This window comes from Schistocerca americana, chromosome 1 (genome assembly GCF_021461395.2).
Source record: "Schistocerca americana isolate TAMUIC-IGC-003095 chromosome 1, iqSchAmer2.1, whole genome shotgun sequence".
In the NCBI taxonomy this organism is placed as follows: domain Eukaryota; kingdom Metazoa; phylum Arthropoda; class Insecta; order Orthoptera; family Acrididae; genus Schistocerca; species Schistocerca americana.
In genome coordinates this window covers 158,587,716-158,603,229 of record NC_060119.1, presented here as the reverse complement: position 1 = coordinate 158,603,229, position 15,514 = coordinate 158,587,716, and the positions used below count along the sequence as shown (strand labels likewise).

General features: G+C 44.1%; 1 protein-coding gene across 1 annotated transcript in view; it reads right to left on the bottom strand.

Annotated features, from left to right (window-relative positions):
- The window catches only part of LOC124612460 (SH2 domain-containing protein 5-like), a 378,639-nt gene that overhangs the window by 166,320 nt on the left and 196,805 nt on the right, over positions 1-15,514 (bottom strand). The window lies entirely within an intron of this gene.

The following is a 15,514-nucleotide window of genomic DNA, read 5'->3' as shown; positions in this document are numbered from 1 at the left end:
AAGGCACAGCTGGGGTAAGTGGACGGTTGCAACCTGTAGGTACGGGGGCCTGCGCTGCCCCTTCGGACCCTCCACTGTGCGTTATAGACAGCGGGGCGCCCGCGTATTGAACACGGGCCAGCCAGGCAATATCGGGCTCCCCCTCTGGCGGCAGTTTACTGTATCATCAGGGCGCAATAACTCAGCTTTGCCCCGCGGTCCCGGTCGCTCCCCGTCGCGGTTTCCCCGGCGCCGCCACCACCTCCGCCTCCGGGGAAGCCGGACATATTAAATTTATTGTTCACCGGAGTGCGCTCATTTAAACGTCGCTCGCAGATCTCGAGTGATATCTGAAGGGGCGCCTCAAACAGCGCCAGTGTATGCTCTGGGGAAAGAGTGACCCCGCCCTCAACAGCGAAATAGCCTCAAGAGTCATTTCCGTTGATCCTCTTGTTCTGCTATCAGTTTCAAGTGATCAAGCGAAATCAGCAGCCTTGTACTAATAACTATTCGTAGATTCTCAATGACACACAAGATTTTTTTTTGTTGTATTCTGTTCCCCATCCCCACCCCCATCCCTGTCCTCCGGAAGAAGCAGCTCTGAATAAGAATGAGCTCTCTTCCCTATGTCCGAGTCATAGTAACATACATTTGTAAATACTCGAAGCCACAACCCCCGTCGATATATCTAGAGTTTTAGGCAGCGACGCAATTATGGTGCCCCAACCCCGAGCATCACTCCAGGTTTTTTAATTAATTGTCATAGGCACTTAGTTTGTTTATTGAGATCACTACGACACCCGCCAGGTTTAGCCGAGAGCGCTAATGCGCTGCTCCCTAGACTCGGGTAGGCGCACCGGCCCCGGATCGAATCCGCCCGGCGGATTAACGACCAATTTGCAAACCCAGGTTCCCGAGATTTGATGCCTGGGGTGAAGTATGCAGAAAAAGTGCACAAATGAGTGATGACTATGTTGGACGGCGCTTCTGAGTTAAGGACAGTTCAAACTTCTATCTGTATTAATTCCTCTGTCATATGTTATTTATGTCCTATAACGTTAACCGATATCGGCCAACATCGTCAGAATTAGAAATAATAAAAGGAAATAACATCAGTTATACTTGGTAATTCTAAGCGCGTGGGACAGCATAAAAGAAGACATATTTAAAGTACCATGATATGGCAAAGCTTTGTCAGTCTGGATAAAACGTATCGCACAGCTATTATCCCACTGATTAGGCTACTGCGTGCGACATTTTGGCACAGAGTTACCAAAACATTACAGCAATGGCTTCATTAATCCCTCTTCTACACCCATAAAATTCAAAAACTGCTAAAGTACAAAGCCGCATTTATTGGAACAGTAGGACGATTACTTCTTCGTTGTTTCATTGCCTATGATTGCAAAACCGCGACAAACAAAACAACGTACACAAAACGTACTGTTTACATTTTCACTGCGTTGGATCACTTGGCATAGCGACCGTGGCTCCATCTAGTCATCGAAAACAAGACACAAGTTACCAGGGTCATGCACTTATTGCTCAACATGAATCTGCTCTTTATGTTCTTAACATTTTGTTATTCGACCACCCCCCCCCCCCCCCGCCCCCTCACCAAATCCTTTCTTTTCGTCTTCTTATTCTTATTTTTTTTCATCAACATCATCGCTATCTCCTCCTTCTTCTCCATATTTCCTCTCCTCCATCGTCTTTCCTCTTCTCCGCTGCACGGGGTAGCCGCGCGATCTGGGGCGCTTTGTCACGGCCCGCGCAGCTCCCTCCGTCGGAGGTTCGACTCATCCCTCGTGCATGTGTGTGTGTGTGTGTGTGTGTGTGTGTGTGTGTGTGTGTGTGTGTTTTGTTCTTAGCGTAAGTTAGGGTAAGTTAGACTAAATGGTGTGTAAGCTTAGGAGCCGATGACCTCAGCAGTTTGGTCCCATAAGAACTTACCACAAAATATTTCAAAATTTCTTCTTCTCCTTCTTCATTTTCTTCCTCCTGTCACAAAGCGGTTGTACCCACGGAAACTGTGTCCATACCTCTAGCTACGCCATAGGCTCATAATCAAAAAAATGGCTCTGAGCACTATGGGACTTAACTGCTACGGTCATCAGTCCCCTAGAACTTAGAACTACTTAAACCTAACTAACCTAAGGACAGCACACAACACCCAGCCATCACGAGGCAGAGAAAATCCCTGACCCCGCCGGGAATGGCTCATAATCAATGGCTTGTTTTTTGTCTCAAATTATATAAGGATACGTTACCAGTGAGCGATGACATAAACAGATTGTTTTTGTACTTACCGGTTGAAAATAAAAATTGTTGTAAATAAAACACGCACACGCACACGCACACGCACGCACACACACACACACACACACACACACACACACACACACACACGACGGCTAAGTCCAAGATGGCTGATACACAACGCGAGTCAACCTACCAATGATGCTGTCAGCCACACACTGTCCCACTTCAGCTGAGGATGTGTGAAAGATTCATTTTAAATTTTAGCTGGTTACTTCATTATTATAGCAGCAGGTGAGCCATACGTCATCACGACGGCTTCTTTTTCCTTGTATTTTCTATTTTCCACAATTTAAAACTGGACCGAAGGTCAATAAACACATGGAACTGCGCATCATAATAAGATTTGAGACTATCACGAAATGCCGCTATTTGCGGATTTTAACCGTTTGCATTGCGGATAACATGAGGAACTGCAGCGAAGAAACCCCTTTGTAATGCATAGCCTACGCTATTAACGCTGACTGTCGATTAATGTTAAGTATAAGGGGCACTCAAATGGGACCATAGAATTGTTCTATGCTACAGTAATCACGCCTTAAGGTGTTTATCCCACAGGGAGATGAGACGATCAGTTCATGTTTCATAGAACTCGGTAGACGACTGACGGATCCTACACTTCCTCGTCCGACAGAAACCGACGTCCATAAGCGCCTTCCATAGGTCGCCAAAAATTTGAAAATCACACAGTGAAAGATCCATGCTGCACGGAGGATGTTGCAGATTTTCCCAACCAAATCGGTGAAACGTAACCTTCGTCATATTGTCATCGCCGGGGCAGACGTTATCGTGCAATAATGAATCTCGTCCCACAGCACTCCGACATCCCGACGGGAAACAGCAAAGCCAACAGTGGAAACACCCCACTTCTCACACACCTGTCACACAAGTTCCTGTAAGGTCATAACGAGGTTCTTCTTCGACTACAGAGTCCCTCTGCTCAGCGATTTCCTCGAGCGTGGAACTGCAATCAATACACAGGGCTATGAAGCCTCTTTTCAGAAAATGCGACGCGCCACAGCATCAAAACCTCCCCAGGAATGCTGTCGGACGGAATAATCGTTTTGCGCGATAAGGCCCGCCCACACATTACCAATGGGACAAAGATTACGCTTCGCTTCAGCGATTTGGTTGGGAAACTGCCACATTCTCCGTAATACCTGGAGCTTTCATCGTGTAATTTTCATATCTTTGGCGACCTGAAGAAATACACGGGTGGGACGTCTGTTTCAGTAGTGCAAGGAAGTGGAGTGGGTAAGGTTGTGGATCCGTCAGTGGGTGAGTGTGTTCTACATCACAGGAATAGATCATCACGTTTCCTAGTAGAATAAATGCATAAATGTTATCATGCGTGTGGTGATTACGTCCGAAAAAAATTCAGAAGCTGTGTATATACCTCGAGGCAGTGATACTAATGGGGTGAAAATCTCCTAAGCTCTGTTCATTCCGTACTTTGGACTGAAAGCACTTCGCGACTTCCAACAAACATAATTTCAAACCTTTTCGAAACTTTTTGATGCTGACATCCCCAAAAAAGAACTAAAATGAAAAAACGTTTTTCGCTTCCTACAGTTTCGCTGCTCATACAGTAAAACTTCGACTTTAGCGTTGACCTTTCAATTTACTACTTCTTTACTACTAACGCTATTCACAAAAACTTGTATAGGCAGTATCCACATATATCGCAGAATGTACTTGCTAAATTATAAAACATAGTTCAGGAAATATATCAGAAACAACGATATTCCTGAAAAACTAGTTTTTCTCAAAACTACCCATTTTGCCAACAAAACAGTCCCATACATAAATGGGTTGTCACTTTTCTGGTTTACAATTTGCGGTAAAGACTTTTCCAATAGGCTATGGATGAACAGTCTGAAACTAATAAAACCTACATTATCTTGTGTTTGTGTCTCCAATCATAAATCTTTTACACGCTTGACGTCAAATATTTATCGAATACATTAACGCATTTGTAAAGTAACCAGACGTTTGAAGCTATTTATACATTAGAGTTCTACTCCTTAAATTAGCGGGAGCTGGTTGATGGTGATTGGTAAAGTGGAAACGAAAAGCGAAAGCTTGAAACACACTAGAACAACTGATAGAGTAAACATAAGAGAAAAATCACTGGTACGAAAAAAATAGGATAATGTAAATCAATTTTATGTTTTAGCTATAAGCATCTATTGTGGTACATCAGAACAATCTTGTGTTACGAGGCGTCAATTATTTAAGTTAATATGAACAAAGAGATTTCAAGACCTTTGCCTTTCGCGGGCAAGGTCCCGAGTTCGAGTCTCGGTCGGGCACACAGTTTTAATCTGCCAGGAAGTTTCATATCAGCGCACACTCCGCTGCAGAGTGAAATTCTCATTCTGGAAAGAGATTTCAGTCCGAAACAGTCCATCAGATGTTAACTGAGAGCTTCCTATCGATGATGCGATTGGTAAAAGAAGAGTGATGAATTATTTCACAGTGTCACTTTTTCACACGAATAGGTAAGGAAGAGACTCTTTTCTTCAAACTAGAGTTTCGCCGACCTACGATCACCAGCTCATTAGAATCATAACAGTTTCGAGAATAGCTAAACAGCTGTAAGTGATTGCAAGCATTCACCCCCCACTGATCAGACGGACTGGACGGGGATTTGTTCCAATTCCTTTCCGAATGTGAGGCCAAAATGTCAGCTACCGAAGCACTCGAAACCTTGATACTTTAGTGTGTTCCGACTACTTGCATCATCACCTCTTACTGCGTTTGGCAACAGTGTTCTTGAGACCTTTGACCCATGGCAGCTGCCTCATGTCAGCACTCAGAAAGTTCGCGTTAGTTCTGAATCCCCTCTTATCGATGTGCTTCTTCGGAGCTGCAAAGACCTTGAAATTACTATAAGTAAATTGGAAAGCTCTTTCTTTCTTTAACAGACGCTGTCAAGTTGTTCGGTCTCAGAAGTTAACCTTAAATCGTAATTTCGCACGTACTCAGGTTCGATGACTTTCTGACCTGCATTGTAGAGGCTTTTGCACCACTCAGGCATAGCCTTTGTTTCACTGTCTTCTGCCCACTGCCATAAACTGCTTTCTGTTCTCAAAATTAAAGACATCGAAACTTTGGTAATCTATGTACCTCTTTATATGGTTAACACATTCATTCAGGAAATGTAAGTTACTGTTTGCACTGTTTTTACTAATTAATGCCGCACCATCACACTTTCTTCGAAAACTCTACTGTCGTACTCCTTCCATCTTTCCACCTTTCTATTATAATCTTTGTCGCCGGAATATCAAACCCTACTCCTTCTGCTTTTTTTCGGGAAATCGTAAATGGTCTTCCAAGGTGAGCCAAACTGTTCCCAAGATGAGCCTCATCTCAGTTTTTTCACCTTGCCTCTTTAGTGTTGTTGAAGACCGCGGAAGCTTACATAATTTAAATTCGCATCTCAGTTCGATCTGATGCAGTGATGTTCCTAAATACAAATGGAATTTTGCTATGGATTCAAGCACACTGCTTTCCCTTGCTTGGCCTGGTATTTTATGCTGACATTAGTAAGGTATAATTTGCCCGACGGTTAACCGTGCGCTCTAACGCACTGCTTTCCGGGCGGGAAGGCGTGCCGGTCCCCGGCACGAATCCGCCCGGCGAATTAGTGTCGAGGTCCGGTGTGACGGGCAGTCTGTGGATGGTTTTTAAGGGGAGGTAGAACGTCAAACGGGACGACTTGGAGCAGTAGTGTCACCACAGGACATTTTAATTTCTACTGTCTATACTTTTACAAATAAATTCATAAAACTTTGACACCATAACCAGTAAGGATTGAGGACTCACACGCACTGCAGTGGAAGTTCAAAAACGTAGCAAAATACCTTTTTTTTTACATGTGAAATTTCATCATTTTTTCAGTTACTACTGGCTGCATTTGTTGCTATAGGTACACTTTTCTTCCTAAGTAAGAGAGATTCTTCGATGACTTTTTCCTAGCATACAAACAGTAGTTACAGGTGTATGAAACTCTAGAATTTTCCAAATCTATCAAAAAACTGTGGAAAAAATTGAGATAATTAACTACAAAACTTGAATTTTTTCTAAATATGAAGTTTAAAATGTAACAGTTCATTCATTTTTTCACAAATAACTTCAAGAGTTTCAAACACCTGTAACTATGGTTGGTATGCTGTGCAAAAGTCATCGAAGAATCTCTCTTACTTAGGAAGAAAAGTATACCTATAGCAACAAATGCAGCCAATAGTAAGTGAAAAAATGATGAAATTTCACACGTAAAAAAAAAATTGTTTTGTTACGTTTTTGAGCTTCCACTGCTAGGAGTATGAATCCTGAATTCTTCCTGGTCATGCTGTTAAAGTTTTATGAATTTATTTGTAAAAGTATAGACAGTGGAAATTAAAATGTCCTGTAGTGCCTCTCCTGCTCCAAGTCGGCCCGTTTGACGTCCTACCCCCCCCCCCCCCCCCCCCCTTAAGGCGATTTTCCATCTGCCTCGGCGAATGCGGACTGATTCCCCTTATTCCGCCTCAGTTACACTATGTCGGCAGTTGCTGCGCAAACACGTACGAGTACACCATAGTTACTGTACGACGCAAACATTGTGGTTACACTCGCCTGGTGTGAGACGTTCCCGGGGAGGGGGGTTCTACTGGGGGCCGAACCGCACAAAAACCCTGGGTTCGGTGGGGGGCGGCGCTGAGGTGGATGGACTGCTGTGGCCTGTTGAGGGGTTGTGAATCTCTGAAGGCTATGGCGGGACGAAGACTCTCCGTCGTTTCTAGAATTCCCGGTTCCATACAATACAATACAAAGATGTGATAACAATTTTTTTCTTTTTACGAAGAGACCGTGCATATTCGTCACTACCGATTTCGTCCAGATTAATGGCTTACGCAGGGCTTGTCAGAAATGAAATTGACAGAGGTGGGTATGGAAGATGGCCATGCGTTTAGAAAGATAATAGCGTTTTTGGCACGTATCGGGCGAAGCAGGAGCCGTTTATGTCAGTTTCGTCACAGGCAGCGGTTTGCGCAGTGGAAAATTACTGAACGGTAATACGATGGTCGTGTGATCGAGTCCCCATGAGGACAATATTTCTGTTTTCAGGCTTTACCTTACTCACGCTGCAAATAAACCTTAATGTTCAATGTACTGTATTTCTTAATATTTTCATAAAATGCATGAAAGGGAAAGGCAAAGGGGAATTTGGGATAACAAATTTCCAAGAAAGGATTGTTCCTACAATGTCCATGAGGAATCTGCAAGTAACTGTTCAAGAAGGAATTGTAATTAAAAGTGCAGAGGACTTTATATTCCACGAGACTCATATTGATCTCTGAGTAGCATTACGCCTGATGTGCGATAAGATAGAGCCTTTGATGAATGTGAAGGAAGTTTGTTTTTGAATAGAAAATTTAAAACATCTATGTAATTATAAAAAATTCAGTGTGTATAGCGTGAGCTAGATGCCGAGAAAATTACTACTTCCCCATTTTACGATTAGTATAACCCGAGGACGTGTAACTCACCAACTGTAGGATAATATAGGAACCTAATTCCATAAACAGACTTGTCGTGTGCACCTTACAATCCATTCCTGGAAATTTTTTGTACTAATTCTTCCCTTGCCTTTGCTTTTCAGGCATTTTATGAAAATTTTAACAATTATTATATATTGAGTATTATTCCTGTTTATTTACAATTTACGTAACGTAAAAATTGTATATTAAAAAAATGTTTGTTTTTGAATAGAAAATTTAAAACATCTATGTAATTATAAAAAATTCTTTGTGTATAGCGTGAGCTAGATGCCGAGAAAATTACTACTTCCCCATTTTACGATTAGTATAACCCGAGGACGTGTAACTCACCAACTGTAGGATAATAAAGGAACCTAATTCCATAAACAGACTTGTCGTGTGCACCTTACAATCCATTCCTGGAAATTTGTTGTACTAATTCTTCCCTTGCCTTTGCTTTTCAGGCATTTTATGAAAATTTTAACAATTATTATATATTGAGTATTATTCCTGTTTATTTACAATTTACGTAACGTAAAAATTGTATATTAAAAAAATGTTTCTCCGTAGGGACTGGACCCTATGACCCTTGGATTACCGTTCTGTATTCTCTCCGCTGCGTGAAAGCCACGTAACATTAATGGCTTAGCTCGACATACGTCAAAAATACAATTTTTTTCCCTAAAAGCTTGACCATCTGGAGCTCCCACTCTGTCACTTTCATTTCTGGCCAAGCCGTACATCTGCCATAAGCTTGAACGAAATCGATGACGGTGAGTAGGCGCGCTCCGATTGTTAGATAATTTCTTCACGGTTCCACAGCTTTCAAGGTTTTGACTTCTGATTTCAATACTGCCTGCAGGCAGACCAATTTCACATTATAAGTTTGACATTTCTTTATGCCTGGTAGGCACGTAGAAGAATATTAAGAAGTAAAATAGAGTAATGTGAAAGCTTATAACTAATAATCTCGTCACCCTGACAACACTGCTTTTCGAAGGCAATACTGGATAGCGGGAAAAAAAGTTATTAGTTGCAACGCCCTGGGGTGAATCATGAAAAATGTGGAATTACGGAGTCTCAGTAATGGGCTCCGCCATTATGAGGTAATGGAGATAGAAAATATTTCACCGTTTCTGTGACATGCCGTGGCAAGCGTCCGTCTTCATTTGACTGGATGCGATGGGCGTCGCCCTCGCATGTTACCCCATTCACCCGGGGCCACGAGCGAGGCAGCTGCCATTCGTTCATTTTCTGTGCACTAATGTCTGCAGCTGAGCGTCTGCCGCTAATCAACACGGCTGTGGTGGCAGTTTTGTTCTGTAAGCAATGGAGACTTATGGTGTTGGTGAACTACATCAAACAGGTACGTTACGGGTCTGCAGGTAAACTAAGTAGAACACAGATTTCACTGTTAAGGTGAGGTGCTCATTCAGGGCGATCGTAAATTCAACTTTGATTGCATTCCTGAAAGGTATATGTGTCTAGAATATTGGAAGGAAAAGGTTTTTTAATCTGTGCGTTACGAAAATTCCTACAGCCCATTGGTCGAAGCAGTGTCAAGGCCGCCGTGAACCGCTTTTAGCCAGAGATGGCCGGCTTAGGTATAAAATTTGTGGTGCCGTGACGCACGTTCACAAAACGATTTATATCGCTCTATGCATGCAAACATATTCGCCGAAAAAGCTGACGAACAACATGTGCAGGCTGCCGAACGCAGCAAATCCAGTTCAGCCAGATCGACTTTTCTAGACAAGAAGAGCGAGGCAATTGCCCTCCAGGAACAATTCGAGTTGGAGGAAGGGTTAGTATACCATATCGTTAAATTTAATGTCATTTCATTGTGGGTAGGTATGATGATGATGACGCCCCATACTCCGTAACAGAGCGTAGGAAAAAATGTGGGAGACCCGCACTGCCGTACTAGGCAAGATCATAGTGGAGAGGGTTTGCCATTGCCTTCCTCCGACCGTAATGGGGATGAATGAGGATGATGAAGGCCACACAACAACACCCAGTCATCTCGAAAAATCCCTGACCCCGCCGGGAATCGAACCCGGGATCCCGTGCTCGGGAAGCAAGAACGCTACCGCAAGATCACGAGCTAGGTATAAGCTCCCATAAATTGAATGCAATATGGGCTGATGCTGCCCACTTTTAAGTCAACTACTGACGAGCTACACTGCACACAGTCTGCGTACTTCAAGCTTGCAGGCCATTGATCAAAACTTAAAAAACGGGCGTCATTTTTTGTACTGAAAATGTAAAACAAAGTTCGAATTATAATCAATCTTAATCCCCAAGTAGATCCTTTGTATGTCTTTTCACTGTCTCAAAAAATTTCCAAACTTTGCCTATTTTTTGCTCATTTGAACGAGAAACTGGCCTAAGTCATACGGTAGCCACACCCTCAGATGTCACTTCTCATTTTCATTAATTCAAAGACTGTTAAACATTTACATACGGAAATGAATATCTAAGTTCAACTCTGAGTGTGCCTTTAATGTAGATGTTTCATTATGAAAGTACCATAAAGGAAAGGAATAGTCCAGGAAGTACTGCACTTCTATGTCTATCACGTGAGAAAGTGTATGTTTTGTTCCTGCCAACCTCTACGTGCTGTTCACGTAACCACATCGTGCGGCGCAAATATATGCAGCAGACGGAAGGGACGCCAAGTCAGTGTAAGGCAATAGTAGTGAAGGGAGCGACGGTGGATGACTTGAGAGTGCGCGTAAAGTTTTGTTAAAATTAACATTTGGGCTAGAATGTCGAGGGTACAAGAACGACGGACCTTTACCTTTCGTGGACAAGTGCTCTGCCAAGTGAGCCACCCGAGCACGACTCACAGCTTGTACTCACAACTTTATCTGCCAGTGCTTCAATTCCTAGCCTACAATTTTGACAGTTCTCTTACGAAGGGCAAAGGTGCCAGATTCGAGTCCTCTTCCGGCACACAGGACTTTCGTATCTGCGCACATTCCTCTGTAGAGAGGAAATTCATTCTGGAAACAATGCCCTTGGTTGTGTCTAAGCCATGTCTTCGCAATGTCCTTCCTTCCAGCAATGGCAGACGCGGAAGTTACTCGGGGGAACTTCTGTAAATTTTAGAAGGTAGGAGATGAGGTGCTGTGGAAATAAAACTGTTAGGATAGATCGTGAGACATGCTCGGGTACCTTAGTTGGTACAGCCGGCCGGTGTCGCCGAGCGGTTCAAGGCACTTCAGTCTGGAACCGTGCGACCGCTACGGTCGCAGGTTCGAATCCTGCCTCGGGCATGGATGTGTGTGATGTCCTTAGGTTAGTTAGGTTTAAGTAGTTCTAAGTTCTAGGGGACTGATAACCTCAGATGTTAAGTCCCATAGTGCTCAGAGCCATTTGAACCATTTGGTTGGTACAGCAGTTGCACACGACAGGCAAAAGCGTCATTTTCAAGTCCAGGTCCGGTACAAAGCTTTAATATGCCAGATATTACATGTTTTGTTAAGTGTTTCCATCACAACCAAGAGTTTGTGAGCATTTTGCTGATGCTAAATACACTCCTGAAAATGGAAAAAAGAACACATTGACACCGGTGTGTCAGACTCACCATACTCGCTCCGGACACTGTGAGAGGGCTGTACAAGCAATGATCACACGCACGGCACAGCGGACACACCAGGAATCGCGGTGTTGGCCGTCGAATGGCGCTAGCTGCGCAGCATTTGTGCACCGCCGCCGTCAGTGTCAGCCAGTTTGCCGTGGCATACGGAGCTCCATCGCAGTCTTTAACACTGGTAGCATGCCGCGACAGCGTGGACGTGAACCGTGTGTGCAGTTGACGGACTTTGAGCGAGGGCGTATAGTGGGCATGCGGGAGGCCGGGTGGACGTACCGCCGAATTGCTCAACACGTGGGGCGTGAGGCCTCCACAGTACATCGATGTTGTCGCGAGTGGTCGGCGGAAGGTGCACGTGCCCGTCGACCTGGGACCGGACCGCAGCGACGCACGGATGCACGCCAAGACCGTAGGATCCTACGCAGTGCCGTAGGGGACCGCACCGCCACTTCCCAGCAAATCAGGGACACTGTTGCTCCTGGGGTATCGGCGAGGACCATTCGCAACCGTCTCCATGAAGCTGGGCTACGGTCCCGCACACCGTTAGGCCGTCTTCCGCTCACGCCCCAACATCGTGCAGCCCGCCTCCAGTGGTGTCGCGACAGGCGTGAATGGAGGGACGAATGGAGACGTGTCGTCTTCAGCGATGAGAGTCGCTTCTGCCTTGGTGCCAATGATGGTCGTATGCGTGTTTGGCGCCGTGCAGGTGAGCGCCACAATCAGGACTGCATACGACCGAGGCACACAGGGCCAACACCCGGCATCATGGTGTGGGGAGCGATCTCCTACACTGGCCGTACATCACTGGTGATCGTCGAGGGGACACTGAATAGTGCACAGTACATCCAAACCGTCATCGAACCCATCGTTCTACCATTCCTAGACCGGCAAGGGAACTTGCTGTTCCAACAGGACAATGCACGTCCGCATGTATCCCGTGCCACCCAACGTGCTCTAGAAGGTGTAAGTCAACTACCCTGGCCAGCAAGATCTCCGGATCTGTCCCCCATTGAGCATGTTTGGGACTGGATGAAGCGTCGTCTCACGCGGTCTGCACGTCCAGCACGAACGCTGGTCCAACTGAGGCGCCAGGTGGAAATGGCATGGCAAGCCGTTCCACAGGACTACATCCAGCATCTCTACGATCGTCTCCATGGGAGAATAGCAGCCTGCATTGCTGCGAAAGGTGGATATACACTGTACTAGTGCCGAGATTGTGCATGCTCTGTTGCCTGTGTCTATGTGCCTGTGGTTCTGTCAGTGTGATCATGTGATGTATCTGACCCCAGGAATGTGTCAATAAAGTTTCCCCTTCCTGGGACAATGAATTCACGGTGTTCTTATTTCAATTTCCAGGAGTGTAGTACTTTTTTTCTCCTTTTATATTAACGCACAGTATTGACATAATATAAGGCTTTGTGGGTTTATGCGTTATTCACTAGTAAGTCATCTAACTATGCTGCAGTCTTCTTCGTGCTAAGAAACTAATTATTTATTACTAACGCATATATCCTCACGTGTACAGCGTCTCCTTTCTGTGGTGTCACCGCCAGACACCACACTTGCTACGTGGTAGCCTTTAAATCGGCCACGGTCCGTTAGTATACGTCGGACCCGCGTGTCGCCACTATCAGTGATTGCAGACCGAGCGCCGCCACACGGCAGGTCTAGAGAGACCAGTTGTACAGCCGACTTTGCTAGTGATGGTTCACTGACAAAATACGCTCTCATTTGCCGAGACGATAGTTAGCATAGCCTTCAGCTACGTCATTTGCTACGACCCAGCAAGGCGCCATTACCAGTTACTATTGATGCTGTCAAACATGTACCGTCAAGAGCGATGTTCACCAATTATGGATTAAAGTTAAGTATTCCAGCAGCTACGTACGTTTTTTGTTAGTCTCATTTCCTTGAACTGTTCCAGACCTCACGGCAGCCTGCGTGGGCTAAAACGCGTGCCATTCGGCTTCCTCTCATAGTGGGTTGGCTGTTTTGCCAATCCACAACACTTTCCATATAAATCTTCATAATACAAAAAATGTAATATATACGCAAAAGTGCTATGCGCAACTGATTACGCGTTAAATTATCGATACTCGACGGTTGCAAAGTACTTGCTGGGACAGAGTGTGTGAGCTGAGACTCGACTGTTGCTGCTAAACGTATCTCGTCGGTGATAGAAGCTCATAGGGCAACACTGGTGGCTTCCGTGTAATAATATGAAGGTTAATGACGTTGAGCATCCACTAATAGTGTGAGAACGACCTACGTAATGGTTTTGTGCTGCGGCGATGTCATACTTCGCAAGTGCAAGCTTACACGGACGACGATAGTGGTTGCTTCAAGACAACATGATGCCACCAAAGCAGACATGGAAATTCTCGCAATACCCCGGCATTCTGTTTAATAGTCTTAAAATGAAATATTACATTTTTATATAATCACTTTGTTTAATACAACCATTACAGGTTTCGGCGCCCAGTGGCCATCTTCAGATGCTGCTGGCGATGAGCGGCGTTTGGTCGACAAAAGTATATGCATTGTCATCCACTAATATCCTTTCACCCTGAGTTTGAATTCCACTTACGAATGTTTAATTTATTTCAGTCATTCCTTCGTCAACGTATAGATTAGCCGTAAGGCCTCTTTTTTTTTGTCATCGATCACCTGACTGGTTTGATGTGGCCAGCCACGACTTTCACTCCTGCGCCAACCTCTTCACTTACACTGTACTTCTTCAATTATTTGTTGGATATATTCCTTTCTCGAGCTTCCTCTACAGTTTTTTGCAATCTGAAACTCCTCCTAGTATCATGGAGGGTTACTCCCCGACGTCTTAACACATGTTCTACAATAAAGTCCCTTCTTCTTGTCAGAGGTTCCCGAATAGTTCTATCCTCGTTGATTCTGCAAAGAATCTCATGTGACTTTCAGCATCTCGAAACTTTCTATTTTTTTTACTGTGTTTCCCAACTGCTCCCCCGAATACATAATTTACTTCTGTACAAGTCAGTACTCAAGACGTTCATTCTCAGAAATTCCTTCCTCAAATTAAAGCTATTGATTGGGTAATAATCTTCTCGCTGTCTGCTGTGCTACACTGTTTTCCATGTTCTTAGAATTTCATACGTTATCCGTTATTTTGCCTCCTAGGTAAAAGAACTACTTCATCTACTTCACAGTCCTGAATTTTCATTTTAAGTTTATTACTAATTTTATGTCTGCTACTTGTCATTACTTTCGACTTTCTTCGGTTTACTCTCAGTCCATATTCTTTGCAGGCTAAACTGATCATTTCGTTCAATATTTCCTGTAATTCTTTCTTACTTCCACTGAGGATAGGGACGACGTCAGCGAGTCTTATATTGTGTTATTGTGTTATTGTAAATTTTAATCTCATTCCTGATCCTATCTTTTACTTCCGTCATTGCTTTTTCGATGTACAGATTCGAAAATAGGGGAGAAAAATTACATCCTTTCTAATCCGAGGACTTCTTTCTTCCTCTACCATTCTTAGTGTTCCTTCGTTCTTGTACATACTGTGTATTACTTGTGATTCTCTAAAGCTTTCTCCAGTTTTACTGAGGACTTCGTACATCTTTCACCATTTTACATTGCTGACAAATCTTATGGATGTGTCTTCATTTTTCTTTTGCTTCGAGTATCAAGCGCAGTTGCAGAACAAACCTGAGAGTTCTTCAACATTCCTAGTGGCACACAGATCGGCATATAATGGGTCTTCAATTTCCTTTTCATTCTCCTGTTTACCATTCTTGTTAACAACTTAATGCATTATCTGTTCTGCTGATTGCTGTCTTCGGGACTGTGTGGATGGTATATTTTCACAAGCCTGGTGGCATGACTCAAGATTCTCAGATTCTGCATATCGTCTACAACAGTCGTTTGATTGTCACTTACCATGTGAACTTAGAAATTCCGAAGGAATATTGTCTATGCCTTCCGCCTCACTTGATATCAGTTCTTCCCAAGCTCTGTTAAACTCTCCTCTAATATTGGATCCCCTTTTGTCTTTCACAATGACTACCACTCCATCGATCAGGTAATCACACACTTCCATCCCCTTGTAGAGTTC